The sequence below is a fragment of the Aythya ferina genome (assembly GCF_964211825.1).
Source record: "Aythya ferina genome assembly, chromosome: 22".
Lineage (NCBI taxonomy): Eukaryota > Metazoa > Chordata > Aves > Anseriformes > Anatidae > Aythya > Aythya ferina.
The window spans coordinates 4,634,425-4,649,932 of NC_140320.1; the positions used below are offsets into that span (position 1 = coordinate 4,634,425).

The window sequence follows — 15,508 nt, forward strand, 5'->3', positions numbered from 1 at the left end:
TTAGACACCCGTGGTTTAGAGAGGAACCCTCCTGCATTTCTCCAGCACAAACCGATAAACCATCAGGGCTTTCTTCTCTGCTTCACTCACCGAGCATCTCTTCCTCCCCGTCTTCCTCCCCAGATGGGCGTTCACAGCTGCAAATCATCAGCTGGGGCTTTTGGCAGGATGAAAGGCCCAAAATATCTCTGCCTCTTTCTTGCAGTAGTTTGTTTGTTTCCAGATGTCTGCAGCTTATTCAGCGTGAAGTATTTTCCCTGATCAATATTTTAACCTTCTTGTTGATATTTACTCAGTGCTGCTGAATAAACTGCATTAAGTGGAGCTCCATGGATGGGAGAGTAAATCTACATTTCTATCAGCTCTCTGGAGGTTTTGCAATAATTCATATTATCTGAGTTTATTGTTATACTAGGATAATAACGAGCACATTTTTCCTTCCTCCTGTCTCTTGAAGCTTCAATTCGGATGCCAGAGCTGGTGCTAAAACAACATCTCAGCTCTGAATTAGCATGGAGAGGAGAAAGCTTCGCGCTGGCCTCGCCAGCTCCAGTTGGAAACGCTTTGGTTCTGGTGTTATAAAGATGTATCCGATGGAAGTCCACCTGTCCTCCCTTTGACCTTGGTGACGAGAAGGAGATTAAGCCCTTCTCTGTGGGTCTTCGCTTCTGAAATGGTTTCCCCTCCTCCTCCTCCCTTCTGCCCTCTCCTCCCCAAACTCGGAGGCCTGATGAGAGCGCAGGGGGCAGCAGCGGCGCCCTCCCTTTCCTCCAGCAGTTCTGGTCCTTGCTTACTATTCAACACGAGAAGCTGATTAAAGAACTGCCTGTTCCGTGTTCTGCCGCGCTTGCCCTTTTCCTAGTATTTCACCTCCAAATATTGAATTTCTGTTTATTTATTTATTTACCGTAACTTCCATCCTGGGAGAAAGAGGCTCGCAACGTTTCCAAAGCCTCCCTGCCCCATTCATCATCATCATTTCAGCAGCTGCGCGCAGCCCAAGTCAAATAGCCTCAATCGTATCTTACCCTGAACTTTTTTTTCCCTTTATCCCTGTGCAATTTCTTTATTTGGCTGTAACAAAACTGCCCCTGTCGCTGCCGAGCCGTTGCTTATTTCTTGCATGAGCCCCACACGTCCCCATCACCAAACAGGAGAGTTACCGGGTGCCTCCCAGGGCTCCTTGCCTGGTGAAGTGAGCATTTAAGGGCAAGCTACTGTGTCCCAGAGCAAGCCGCAGCCAGAGCAGGGACTCCTGGGGTGAATTTTGCAGCCCTGGAGAGGATTTTGCAGCCCTGGAGCCTCAATTTTCCTCCCAGGGCAGAGGGGACATTGGGCACGGCAGAGCCCAGAGCATCCCTTGCTGAATTCCCTCGCTGCCATCCCTCACTGGTGGGCCCATCGCATCTCTGAAGTCTGAAGTTTCCTTCTTCATCACGCTCTTTGCTTAATTATTTCTCACCTGAAAGTCTCTTGAACCTTCTGCTTTCACCGCGTTTCAAAAAAGAGGTGGTGTTTTTTTTTTCCCCCTTGCTTTATAAACGACTGCTTTTATTTTTCTTTGCTGTGTGAATGGAGACAACATCTTTTGATGGCAGTAATTACAAGGGAGAGAACACCAAACAGCAAGGAACACAAAGATCCAAATGAAGATAAACGCTCTGCAAGTAATCAGCCCAATATTTATTATTGTCTGAAGAGGCTGGATCGTGCTGCGACGGCACCAGGCTGCCACCAAAGGTGCTCGGGGATTTGCCCTGCAAGCCCGTGTGATGCATTGGGCACTAACTATGTATTTATATAAAAAATAATAATAATTAAAAAAAATATATATATATATATAAAATATGAGATTAAATGGGAGCCACACAACACAGGGGCTGCGGGTGCCTGCCCCAAATCCAGCTCCAGGATCGCAGATGCCGTTCCTGACTTGAGCTCCCTTAAATTCACACCCATTTCCTTTTTTGCATAAAAAAGAAAGCAAACAAACTGTTCCACAAAATGTTCCTTATTTATCTAACTCGTCCTACCAACTTTCTCCGAGCCGTCTAAATATATATATATAATTAGATGGGCTTTTTTATGTAACCACCACAAGATACTTATTCCACTAACCAGTTCTTTCAGAGCTGCTCTTATCTATAAAATTATCTAATTTGGACATACTCTGTTACCACTAGAAGGTTGTTATGAATCTTGAAGGAAGAAAACCTGGCACGTATGTAATAGATTTACTTTTTATATTTCAATCGAAAGAGGAATCTTGCCTTTTGCAGTGCCTTTTATCCCCGCCATCTCTCAGCGCTTCACGCGTTTGACTGCCTCTTTATACAGTGGTGCTGTTATTTACTCTGCTGCTGAAATCCAGACACCTATGAAGATAAATGTGGCAGTTGTTTAAATGATTCACGGCTCAACTTGGTGTCAGTTCGAAATCAGAGCCCCTCGTCGTGCAGCTGAGAGGGAGAAGGTAATTTAATTGCTCGGGTGCGTAACAGGCAGCGAGGCGCGCGGGGTGGTTGGATTATCACAGGGGACAAACCCTCTGTGAAAACAGGGGCAGAGCCACCCACCTGCATGGCACAGCCTTTTTTACACCCTGCATGGATGCAGGGAGCAGGGCTCTGCCCCCAGCACCTCTCGGGGGCTTTGCCATCCAGCCCCAAAGCGCCTTCCCCAAACGGCATTTTCTGGGTCATCGCAAGCAGCTCTCAGATAGCCTCATTCAGAAAATGACCGGACTCTATTTTAAAGCCAGTCGGATGCCTTCCCTCCCCCTGCTCTCCCCACACACCATTTTTTTATTTTATTTTATTTTTTTTTTATCAGGAGGCAGCTTCAAAATCTCCCTGAAGGTTACGGTCTTTATTCCCCAACCAGATTTATTTGCAGGCAGTTTAAACCCCGTTTGTTCCCTCGCTGAATTATCTCGAGCACAAAGATACCAGAAGCTTTTAAATAAAACACAACTGTCTCAGAAACCAGGGAGAGCAAATGAAATTGGAAATAATTGGAACCCAGCTATCTTGGCTCAAACTTAGCAGCGAGACTTGTGGCAGGAGAGCCGGGTTTTTATTTTTAAGAGGAGGGGAGGAGAAGAGCAGGGCTCAGCACGTCAGCTGTGATGTCCTGAGTGATGCTCCTTGGATGGGACCGGTCCCAAAACTGGTGTAGAGGAGGCTGTGTGACCGTGCCGTGCCACTCCCTGCCTGGGTAGGTGAAAATCGTGGTCAAAATATCACAAAAAGTGAGCCCACGTGTTAGGAAATGCTCTTCTGTGCTGGGAATAACAAATCCCTGGCCTGGTGGGCAGGGTCCTGGTGCAGAGGCGCAGGGATCGCCTTGTGGCTGCTGTCCTGAGGGGAAATGATGTGCACAAGGGATGAGCTCAAAGCACCCCGTGCCTGTTACCTGTGTGTCTTATGAGTAATTTGTCTCTGAAGCAGAGGCGTCGCTTTTCATTTTTTTTTTTTTTTTTTTTTTTTTTCCTCCTGTGAAGTTGTTTCTCTTCCTCCAGCTTATTTCGGTTTCCTCGCAGCAGGAGGGGAAGATGAATTCCCGGCTAACAGCAGCTCATCGCTCCTCACGCAAGAGTCCAGTTAATTGATGGCGTAGAAGCTTTGTTTTTTTTTTCCTACCTGTTAAAAAAACAAACAAACAAACAAAAACAAAGTGGAAAACCGAGCTGCAGTATGGCAGGGAGAGCTGGAGCATTGCAGCCCACGGGGATGCTGCCCTGGCTGCTGCTGCATTTCTTGTCTCACTGCTGGCTGCCAGCACTAGGGGATGCCTCTTGCCCACCCGCGTCACTGCTCGGGGGGCAAAGAGGAGATTAATGCTTCACAGGAAGATTTTAGGAGGTGGGTGGAAGAGTGTCTCGTCCTGTCCTTCTCGGGCAGGGCAGGAGGAGAGGGCACGGGGCCCTGGCTGAGAGCAGGGTGGCCCCAAGCAGCGAGAGCTGGGGTGCGTGGGGAGAAGGCGCAGCCCTTCCAGAGATGCAGTGGTCCTGCCAGAAGTGCTGGGGCTGGGAAAACTGCTCCTTTTGGGGAGCTGCTGCTGCGGTGCCCCCTCCATCCCATCTGCCTCCATCCCACCTGCCTCCATCCCTCCCTCCCTGCATCCCACCTCCTTCCATCCCAACTCCCCCCATCCCTCCCTGCCTGCATCCCTCTCTCCATCCCACCTCCATCCCCGCATCCCCCCATCCTGCCCCTATCCCCTCCCCTATTTCCCTACCCTCCCACCTTCCCCATCCCATCCCATCCCATCCCACCCCCCTGCCCTCCCTCCCCTCATCCTTCCCCATCTCCTTCCCCCTCCCGACCCCGTAGCATCCCCTCCTCACCCCCTCCACCCCCTTCACCCCCTCCTTTCCCCACGACCCCCCTCCCCACCCCTTGCCCACCCCCCCCCGACGCCCCCCGCCCCCTGCACTTCCCCCGCTGGCCGCCGGGGGCCCGGAGCCTCCGGAGCGGGGCGGGAGCAGCAGCGGCAGCCGCGGGCAGAGCCGCGCCGTGGGCAGAGCAGCGCCGCCAGGTAGGGACCACCGGGGGCTCCCCCCGCATCCCACCGGGAAAGGGCTGGGGATGGGCAGCACCCCCATATATCCACCCACCCACCTCGGGGGTCGCAGCTCCGGCCGGGGGGGTGCCCACCCGAGACCCCCCCCTACCTCTCCATCATACCCGGGGGGAGCCGCTCGGCTCGGCGCTGAGACGTGCCCGGGGGCGGCGGCTGGTGCCGGGGGGTGCCCACCTTTTTTTGGGGGGGGGGGGCTCGGCTCACATCTCCCCCCCCACACACCTTCGTGTTGTTTTCCGCAGCGTTTTAACGCGGCGAGAGTTTGCGCCGGCTTTGGGGAGAGCTGAAGTTGAGGGAGCGCGGGCTGGGGGGGCGCAGCTCCCGGGGCTGAACCCGGAGACCCCCCCAGGGACCCCCGGCAGAAGCCCGGAGCCGGTGGGGGGCTGCACCCCGAGCCCCCCGGTGCTGCTGCCCAGGCCGGTTGCCGTGGTCCTGGGTGCAGGGAGGATGCTCTGCTGCGGGCATCCTGCCCCGGCACGCCAGGATTTGGGGTTTGGGGTCTGGGGGCGCGTTCCGGTGGAGTTGGGGCTCGTGAATAATTTAGAACATGCCAGGCGCTCGTGGCGTGCGCAGACGTGCGGGCTCGCTGCTGGCACAGGCTCTCGTAAATGAACCCACTGTGGGGGCGAACTCCGCGCGGGGACCTCTCCCTAGGCCCAACTTCATCCCAGGATTTGGGCACTGCCCGCAGCTCTGCCCACCTCAGATGCCCCAAGCACCGTCCGACACCCACCAGCCCTCCCCTGTTTCCCATCCCCAGCCTGGCAGGACCGAACCCCGAAGGCTGAGACCCTCGGGGAAGTTCCCCCCAAGCCTCTCAGCCCCGCTTCGCCTCCCCCACGTGCCCCCATGGCGGCGAGGTGCTCCTGGAGCATCCCCGGGGCCCTGCTGCCGGTGGGCAGCGATGCTTTGTCTGCCCCCAACCCCACCAACCCCTGCCTTCTGCGATCCCTTTGTCTCCCTGAGCTTCTCCTCCCAGGCTGGGGGCAGCAAGGACGGAGCCGTCCCGGGGGTGCGAGCATCCCCGCGGAGCTGCCGGTGCTGCCGGGGCCAGGACGTGCGTGCTCGCAGGTAGGAGGAGGAGGTTTGCTGGGCTCGGTGCTTTTCTGCTGTGGTTCGTTTCGTTCTTCGTTTCGGCACTTAACAGGAGCGTGCTCTCCGGCAGGAATCTGCAGTGAGGCTCCCACCACGCCAAGGCGTTTTTTAAAGCGTCTTGCTGCAAGCCTGCCTCGGGGTTTGGGCATTTGGGGGTTTGGAGGGAGCCGCCTGGGCAGAGGGATGGATGCGGAGAGGCTGAAGCTTTCCCCATCAGTTCCCATTTGGGAGTCGGGGCTGATCAGCAGAGCCAGAAGTTGGGAAAGTTGCTGTGCAGCTCGCTCGGGTTCGCTGGGGTTTTCCTTGCTCCTGCCCGGTGTTAATCAGAGCCGTGGGCAGGGAGCTGTGCCCGGGACGTGGGGCAGAGGGAGCCGGCAGCCTGCGTGAGCAGGAGCACAGCTGTAGGTTTGGCACAGCGAGCACTCCTCCTGCCTTAAAACAGCCATTTCAGGCAGCCCCGGTGGGACTGGTGATACTGGTGGCACTGGGCAGCCCCGAAACGAGGTGCTGGGGTGGCTGGGGACGGGCAGAGAGCAAGGCTGAGGGGTGAAGGCAGCCAAGGGACCCTGAGCAGAGCTGCCTGCAGCTCGGGCAGAGGCTGTGCTGCTGCTGCCCGCTGGCTTCTTGCTGGAGATTTCTTTTTGCAAACGGTGCAGGGAAGAGAAGCCAAGGAGCGCTGCGGGCTGGCAGAGGCCTGGGGGCACGCAGTGGGGTGGCGAGGCAGGGGAGCTGCTCCTTGGGGAGCCCCACGGGGACCAGGCAGGTAGGTATGGGTACGTGTGGGGGGCTGGCTGGGAACGAGGGTCTGTGGGGGTGAGCTGAGGGTGGGGAGGGGAAAAGGGGACGAGCACGGGGTGACAAAAGCTGTAAGGGACTGGGTGCGTGCTCAGGAGCAGATATTGCGGGGCTATGCGGGCGGAGAGCTCACCAGTCCGACAAACTTCTGCTTCCTTGAAGCCCGTTTGAGCTTCATTTTGCATTCGGTCGGTGCCGAGGACGTGCAGGTGCTCAGTGCCTGGCCCTTTCTAAAGGCTTGCTGCCGAGGCTGGGCTGTGGGTATCGATTCTCCCTGACTCTGGGGGGAGATCTCCGTGCACGGCTGTCGGTGGGGTCAGATTTTATTTTGCAGTAAGCAGAAGGTGAGACGGGAGTTTCTGTAAGTCTTCCCTTAGGCCTGGGGGAGCCGTGCAGGGAAACCTGCGGGGTTTTAGTGGCTTCGTGGTGAAAGCTTTCTGTAGGAATGGATCTCCGGGCTTTTGGCTATGAGGAGGAGACTGCTGGCACTGCTGCAGAGCTGCTTCTGTGCACAGGGGAGCACAAACTCCGCTTTGGCTGCCTGTCTGCTCCCAGCAGAGGCACTGACATGGTCCTGGGTCCTTGGATGGGAGAAATGAGGGGCCTGGGGAGGAAAAAAAGAAGTTGCAGGACCCATGAGGAGGTGATGGAGGATCCTTGCAGCAAGTTTCCACCTGCCCTATGGGACAGGGGCTGGAAGGGCAGCAAACACAAATGCTTTTTGCTTGTAATGGACCACAGGTGCTGTAAACCTGAAAGTCCCAGGTGGTTCATCCAAGGGCCCCAAGTAAATGGGGTGAAATCACAGCAGCTGTTGGCAAAAGGGACGGCTCTGCCCCCGTGGTGCACTACAAGGCATGGACCCAAGCGGTCAGAGGGAGCTGCCAGGCACCCCAGGAGTGGTTTTACAGAAACCAAGCGAACCCGAGCAAGGATATGAGGCAGGTATGGTAAAATTATCACTAAAATATTCCGATGGGTCTAACCTCTGGGGTCAAATCACCGTCGCTTATGAGAGGACGGACGTGCAGCAGGGAAACCTGCCTGGTGCTGCTGGCGGGTCGGGAGGTTAATGAAAGGGGAACCGAGGACGTACCAACAGACCTCATTTATTTGGATGTTTTAGTTAGATTCAGCCCAAAGAGACTATTTTAGGAAATAAATAGCAAAATGCAGGCAATAAATAGCTGTGTAAGGGGAAGAGTCCGGAGCCAGCTCTCCTCGTTAAGCTCTAGGAAACAGAAGTGGAATGGAGGAGCGCAGATAGGTGATTATGGGAAGGTTCCTCATGCTGAGGCTGGGTTTATTTGTTATCTTTAATGATTTGGAGGTGGAAATGGATCAGAGCTGGGTGAGAGACAGAGAGCATGGCAACGGAAGGGGCTTGATTTGCTGCTGGGCGTTTGGAGGAATGAACAGGCAAGGCTGCCACGTTTGAGCACGCCAGTGGTTCGGGCTGTGCTCGGGTCATAACCCAGCCTGGAGCACCCCAAGCATGTGAAAAAGGAAAAACTGGAGCAAATGGGGCTTTTTTCTTGCTGGTGTGGCCAGTGGTGCTTCTGTACCCAAAGCCTTGGGCATCAGACCAGGGACTTCTCCTGCTGGAGCCAGGCAGCTGCCCTGGATGGGGCTGTGGTCATGGGCACCCCCAGCGGGCTGGCTGGCTTTCCAAAGGACACAGGGAGCCCCGCTGAGCTCCCCCAGCTCCTTCCCATGCCTTCCCGAGGGGACAGATCCTGTGAGATGGGTCCTGGGGGACTCGGGAAGTGCGTTTGGCACAGGGAGGGAGCGAGTTATTGAGAAGTGGCTCAGGCGCGGGTCATGGAGAGGCTGCGGGCTCACAGCGGTGCTGGAGATAAGGGAGCCTGGAGGATTCGTGCTCCTGCCCAGCCGCAAATCCCCGAGCCAGGGCTCTGTCAGGTGACGGGGCTCCGATATTTATTCCGGCCGTCCTTCGCGTGGCAGCGGCTGCATAATGCAACGCCCGCGCGGCGTCTCAGCCGAGCACCCGGTGAGCCCTCCAGCGCGAGGGGATTTTCATCTCAGCTGAGATCTCCCGGCTTCAAAGTCTGCAGAATTTATTTGCATCCTTCATGAGGAGGAGAGCCAGGCATACATCTGTGTTTTTTTTTGTTGTTTTTTTTTTTTTTTTCTTCTTCATCCTCTCCGTTCCTCCCCTCCCCACCCGCTTTCCAGTTTATTTGGTTAGCTCAGCATCAGCACAATGATGTGGAAATAAAGCAAAGGAGCTTCGTCGTGGCCTTATTGCATATGCATAAATGAGAGAAATAGATCACCCTGGCAATCCCTAGCTAGGCTACCATTAAGGGAAATTCTCCTGTGACCTTATAAACCCTGCTTTGCAAGGGTTTGTAATGAGTCTGCAGAAATTCATTCTGGGCACAAACAAGTCATCTGAGGTCTTAGACCCCATGAGCACAAAGTAATAATAACACTAATTTCCCACCCACTCAGGCATGTGCTCCTGGAAGGCTTGCCTGTTTTTACAAAGCAGGTTTTTCCTTGCTGGGGCTGTCACAGCGGGTGGGAGCGAGGGTGAGCGGCTGCGTCCCCACCTTGGAGAGCCTCGTGGAGCCTTCCCCTGGTGGGGTTGGGGGCTGTGGGGTTGTAACTCTGCTCCAGCAGCTGCTCGGCTCCTCACCTCATCGTGAGGCTGCACCCATCCCTTCCTCCACACACATCTGACCCTGAGAGCAGAGATAGCCCAGGTCTGAGCAGGAGGGATGGACTGATAAAAAAATCCTGCAACATTCCGTGTTCAGCCTCAAGATGATATATTTTAACTTTTTGCTGGAAACCAGGGCAGTTTTGGTTCAGTGGCAGAAGCTGACGTTTTTCTGAAGAATGCGCTGCCTTTTGGTGCAGTGGGTTTATTTTTTTGTAGGGCTCCCCGGCCCTGCTCAGAGCCAGAGGCATGGCAAGGCGAGTTGGCACCGATGTTTAGATCTGTGGTGGGACGTGCGCTGGGCATTGGCCTCGTGCTTTCCTCGTGTAGATGACGATGAAGAAGGAAATTGGTGTGTTTGAAGGCATTGCTCTTCACGTGGCTCATCCAGGGCAAAGTGGTGAGGCTGGGGAGTACCAGAGCTCCTGGCAGATCACGGGGCCGCTAGGATGTGTTTGTGTTTCTCTGAACCTAGTGCTCACCCACCAGCTGTTACACATGCCAAAGCTTCATTTTTCATCCCAAACCAGGTCCATCAAACTGTGCTTTGCTCCCCTTGTACTCACTACTTGCCCTCGTTCTGTTCTTCTTTGCTCTCCTCTCGTTCCCCATTTTGCTCCACCTCGGGTGTGATCCGCTAACATCTGGTGTTGAAGGGCTGTGTGTGTGCACGGACAGCTCTGAGAGCAGGCTATCACATCTCTTTTTAGGCTGAAAAATGTTTGGGGCAGAGACTGTGCTAACGTTCACAGAGCATCTGGTCCTCTCCAGGTCCAATTCATCACTGTCTTGCAGTTTGCATTATTGTTCACACCAAGGGAAAGTGGGTGTGAAGCTGGAATAATAATGTTTCACACTTGCTTTGCATTGGTTTTGATACCCAACAGCATTTTAACCTATTGGGAAAGGCAGAAAGCAACTGAGGAGACGGTGAAACTAGAAATTGAGGAGAAGTAGCCTACAAATAAGGAGTTAATTACCTCTAGTGAAAGAAATACCCCTGGGGTCAACTCTATACCAATGGCAAATTTAAAGTCAAGGTGGGATTTTTGTATTTGAATGTAAGGGTTCAGGTTGTGCAGGAATTGGTGGGTCTGTGCATACGAGCAGGGCTCTGTAATGGTTCTCCTGACTTCTACCTGCCATAAATCTTAAAACCCCACCTCGAGCATCAGTGGGGAGCAGCGATATTCTCCTGAGTCAGCAGAGAGCCCTGAGTGATGTCTCTGTAGCGTAACGTGCCCTGTTCATTAAAAAAGGCACTGATGGGGACACTAGCCATTAAATGTTGTGGTTTCTAGTCAATGTTGTAATCTCTTTAATGAAACCTAATGACAAATAAAAAAGAAGAAGAAAAAAAAAAAAAAGAATTTAATGCTACTTGGCGTGTCTGAAGTTGTGTGCTCGAGAACCGGTGCCTCTTGGTGTTAGGATGGTTGGGCTTCCCAGGAGTCTTTAAAGTAACATGTCTTTCACTGATTTGGACTGACGTGCCTTTTGTTCTGTTCCTGCTGGGTGTTAAACAAGATTTAAGTCTCCTCAGTCCCTATTTAGTTGTTGAAGAACATCGCAGCCAACACAAATGCAAACAGAACTGTCTGGTTGTTTGTTTATGCAACAGATCATTAGAAAGTCTGTAGGAAAAAAAAAAAATGTTCTGGTCTGTTAGATAATTAATCTGCATTTTAAGAATTGTCTAAAGACATATTTGCAAGCTAGTCCATTGAGCTGCTGTTATCTAGTCAATAACCCCCATATTTAATAGTCCCTAAGAATGTATTTCCATAATGTGCTGCAAACAGTTGAGAAATCTGCATCCTTTTTGTCTTAAGATGTCAGCGCTCGCACATTTCCTATGACAAATTTTTTTCCCGACGATTGGTGGAAAAATTCAGGCGTGTTAGCTTCCAACTGGTAGGGCTGAGAAGAGGGAGAGAGGAGGCTTCTTAAAGCAAAACCCGGCTCCGTGTGCCCTTGAAAATGGACTGAGTTTGGGATTTCCATCCGGTGTTGGGTGCCGGAGCCCAGGCGGTGCTGCCCAAAATGTCCCTGTGGGTTTGGGGTGTGGGTGGGGGATTTTGCAAGGTCCTTGACCCACGAGTTTCAGGGGCTGTAGGTGCAGGTATGAATGCTTTGCTTTGGGAACACAAAGCGTGGCTTGGGACCCAGCCTGCCAAATGAGCTCCCTCTTTCTGCTTTGGGCCCCGACAGCGATGAAATTTGATCTTGGATATTGGAGCAGGCTCTGGGTTTGGGGTTCGTGCGGCACAACCCGTGAAGCTGCGCTCAGGTGATGAGCGTGAGGGTTTTTGAGCAAGGGCGTGAAGTTCAGTGGAGTTATCAGTTGTTTATTGTAGGGTAGAAAGGGTAAATGTGCAGACAACTCAGTGTGTGGCTGGCATGTGATAATTTACTAATCCCCGTTAACGAGAGCAGGGAGTAAAACCCACACTTGGAGAGAGGAACCCCTGGGAGCTGCCGCGTCAAGGTGAGAAGCTGGAGCTTAATTTCATTATCTTATCACTGACTCCTCGCTGGTCCTACGCCGTGGTGTGAATTCTCGGGGAGTGTTGGAGCTATCTTTGGCAGTCCAAGTAAAGAAATAATGAATCCAAGTCAGGAGAGCATTGTGTGCAGTTCTGGTATCTGTACTTTAAAAATGATGTTGGCAAACTGGTGAGAGATAAGAGAAGAACTACAAGGATGATTTTAGGTCTGTAAAGCATGCTGAAGAGAGAGGCTGCAGCTCAATCTGTGTCTTTTAATGAAGAGAAGGTTAAGGGGGGATTTGATTGCTGTCTGTAAATACTTAACCAGGGCAGGAGGCTCCGTGAGCCGAAGGTTCAAAGGCAGGACGCGGTTCTGTGGCTGGATGCTCAGGATAAATCAATTCAGATGAAGAAAAACAAAGGCCTGTTTTATTTTTGTACTGCTTTATAGTTAGACACAGGGGCGAATTACCTGTGACTTTGGGATATTTGGTGTTTTTAAATTGAAATGATACATCTGCAGGAGCTGCGTTGGGTCAGCAGCACGCTGTGGTGGCTTGCTTTGGGAAAACTCAGCAGGAGTAAATAAATAAAACAAGGTTTTCAAAGTGGTTGTTTTTGGCCTTCAAATCTTCTAATTAAGTAATTTTTTCTTATTTTTTAAGGTAGAAAGCAACACGCACCAGGGAACGGGGCTGTAGCTTGGAGGAGCTGGGGTTGGTATCAGCAGAGCCTGTTTCTGGGACTTGGCCAGAAGCTGTGGCATTATTAACAGGGTGCTGCTGGGTCCGGGCACGTGCTGACCTTCTGTTATATGGCCAGCGACGTGCAGCAGGCACCCTGGTTTCTTGTGCTCAGGGGTATCACTCTTCCCCTGCTGGGCCCTGGTTTTCCATCCCAGCAGCTGCTGTGTGGACATCTGCAGGGTGGGCGATGGGGTTGTGATTTTCTCAGCCCTGCTGCCTCTCTTACCCCTTTGTTAGACTCAGCCTCTGGCATCTGCTGCAGGGAACCAAAGGATGCTGCAGCCACATCCCCTGTGCCACCACCTAGACGTGCTCAGCAAACTTGGGGAGGGTGATGAAGAGGCGTTGTTACCATTCAGCCGGTGGCTGGCGTGTTAATTAGCACTCACGGCGTGCTCAGGAGGGTTACGTTATCCTAACCTGGGCTGCAGAGCCCTGGGCCAACTCCTTTGGGGGTGTTCCCTTTCGGGTGGCAGCATCCAATTTTTTCCTATCGATGTTTTATACCGGTGCGTTGAAGCAAATGAAATTAGGATTCATCTGCACGAGGGAGGGATTGCCATTTGCAAAACCACGTTTTGCTTAAGTTAGTAATATTGTAGCTGCTAATTGAGTGTTCATTGATTGCCTGTCGGTGCCTGGATGTAACCTGGTACTCCCCTTTCTGAGGGGTGGCCTGCCACTGATAAACCAGCACCGCTGCTCTCGTAGCGCGTGGCTGTCTCGGCTGTTCGTATTTTTTCCCCCCCAGTGATTCCATTTTACCAGCAGTATAATTAGTATCATCTCCTCCTCTTTGGAGGCATCTCAGCCTGCGTGCCAGCCTTGTTCTCTCGCAAGTACCTTTAATGCACCTAATACTTCAAGGCTTTTAAGTGGCCTGAAACGAGAATTTAACCAGGGGATGCATTTGAACGCGGTCCAGGAGCTGTTGTCTGGGAGGATTTAGGGTCCTGGTTTCCCCAGAAATTGCTTCATCCGTTAGAGGTTCTTTGTTGCTGAAGGTTCAATTATGGGAGTAAATAGTGCTTTATGGGGGAAAAAGAAAAACCAAAGCCTAACATCACCCCGCTGCCGTGCGGGGAGGCGGCGGCAGGAGAGCCACGGGGTTTGATGTAGCTCCCGGACCCGCGAGTCCTTGAGTGCTTCTGTGACACGAGGCGAGGAGCTGGCAGTACATCCCAGTAATCCCCTGCACTCAGCGATGCTCCTCTTCTGTATCCACTGCGTGATCCGATGCATCTGAAATAATTGCATTTTTTTTTTTTTTTCAAAGAATGAGACTCGTGGCGTGACGCGGGGCTGGCGCCGTGGTTTTGCATATTCAATTTCTGCGGCCAGAATTTGCAGGAAATCTTCAAGATTTGCAAGGAGCTTTTCTGAAGCTACTGGCTGGTCTTTAAGATCTTTCTGTTGCGTGCTTGGTGGACTCGAGCACTTGGGAAAGATTAATTAACCCTAGGTGAGAAACTGTGATTTAACATTTATATGGGGGGGAGCGAAATTAATATTCCTGCTGCCATGCTGAGTATGTTTAAACTTCTGCGTTCAGCTTGTCTGACTTGGAATAGCTTCTAACTAGTACAAATGATAGAACAATTTATTTTGGATGATGAGTTATGAGAATATTGCTCATACACCCAGAACACGACATTTTCAATCACATCTTCATTGCATTGGTAAAGGGGAAAAAAAAATGATTTTCGTATCTTGACATGTTTATCCTTTGGAGACTGAGTCAATTATCGTATTGTAAAAGAATTCGCTCTATAGCTCTCAGGTCTCTGGGAATATCACCGTGTCAGGACGGAGATCCTGCAGGCTTTTATTCCAGCTGTTGCAAAATGGGAAGGATTGCGTGAGTTAAGCGATCCCTCCAGGTGACACCCAGGAATAGGAAAATGACTTTATGAAAGCGTGGTGCTGGAAGATAGGAGTTAGAGCCCGTTCAGTTCGGTGGAAAAGCTGTCATGAGGCAGCAAATCTGTCCTCAAATGCTCTTGTGGTTCCGACTGCTTTAATTTCGTGACTGGAGCCACGCAGACAAAGTCTGAGAGGGGCTGGGAGTTACCTGAGCAGCGTCTCTGTGGGTTTATCACCGCACTGTGAGCAGTGGGCCCTGAAAGCAGGGGGGCTCTGGCCAACCTGGGCTCCTGGGGACCTCGTTATTAGCTCTGAGCAATGGTCCTATTGCTGCCAGGTGGTGCTGAGAGTTCCTGTGCGCTCCCTGCTTTCTTTCCCTCCCTCTCCAGCCCCGACTTTGGGGTACAGGCCCATAGTCTCCTAAATCCCTCACCACAGAGATGTTCCTTCAGCATCTCTTTGTATAGCGCTGAGCTTTTGGCTTCCTGCTTTTGGGCTTCCTCTGGAGGCTCGGGGGGTGGGTAGAGATGCTGGAAAATGCTGGGAAGTGGCTGTTCGTGTGGGGCATTCCCATCGCTGTCTCGTGCTGTTGCAAAAAGATGAGCTGGTTCAGCCCAGGTATTGATCGGTGTCCTCGGAGAACAGCTCCTTGGGCTTGGACTGCCAAGCACAAGCACTGCTGCCTCCCAAAATGCCTTTGAAAAAGCAAAAGGGGTTAGAAAGGAGTGATGTATTCAGCCTCGTTCATCTTTCATGCCCAGGGTGAGCTGTGATGCCCATCTCCTGCCTGCTGTGGGGTTGTGCCCCGGCTCCAGCTCCCTTTTGGACGGTGCCGGGGCAGCACGGTGCAGCTTTAAACTTCCCTCTAGGGCTGCAGGAAGCAGAAAGTTATCCTCCAGCAGCTTGTTAAAACAAAGCTTGGGATTCTCTTACAAACTCTTGAGCTGGGGATCTGGGGCTTTTAGAAATCATGAGACGAATGATCAAATCAGCTTCGGCTTAAAGCTCTTTGTAGCCCTTATCTGAGGTAATTGATGGAATTTGTGTGTTGCCAGTAGTGGTCCGCAGGGTTCATCCTGCTGCAAATTTCAGCAATTTGGGTTCTTCTCCATGTGCTGGCTGTTCAGTGGGGAGCTCCGTGGAGGAAAGCCCATCCTCAGCTCGCCCTGCATGCAAAGCGTGGATGAGATTGCGCTCCCGGTGTGCGGCAGATAAAGGCGAGGCGATGCCACGGGAGGCAGAAATCCTGT

The 15,508-nt window shown here is 52.4% G+C and overlaps 1 protein-coding gene across 2 annotated transcripts in view; it reads left to right on the forward strand.

Moving 5' to 3' along the window:
• Positions 1-4,461: 4,461 nt before the first annotated feature.
• Positions 4,462-15,508, forward strand: part of GRIK4 (glutamate ionotropic receptor kainate type subunit 4) — a 166,320-nt gene continuing 155,273 nt past the window's right edge. The window contains exon 1 of one of the 2 annotated variants that reach the window (XM_084495963.1): positions 4,462-4,539. The gene's annotated coding sequence lies outside the window, so the exon portion shown is untranslated. Of the gene's footprint in view, positions 4,540-7,296; positions 7,420-15,508 lie in introns of those variants that run through there. The other variant, XM_084495961.1, reaches the window with a different exon arrangement.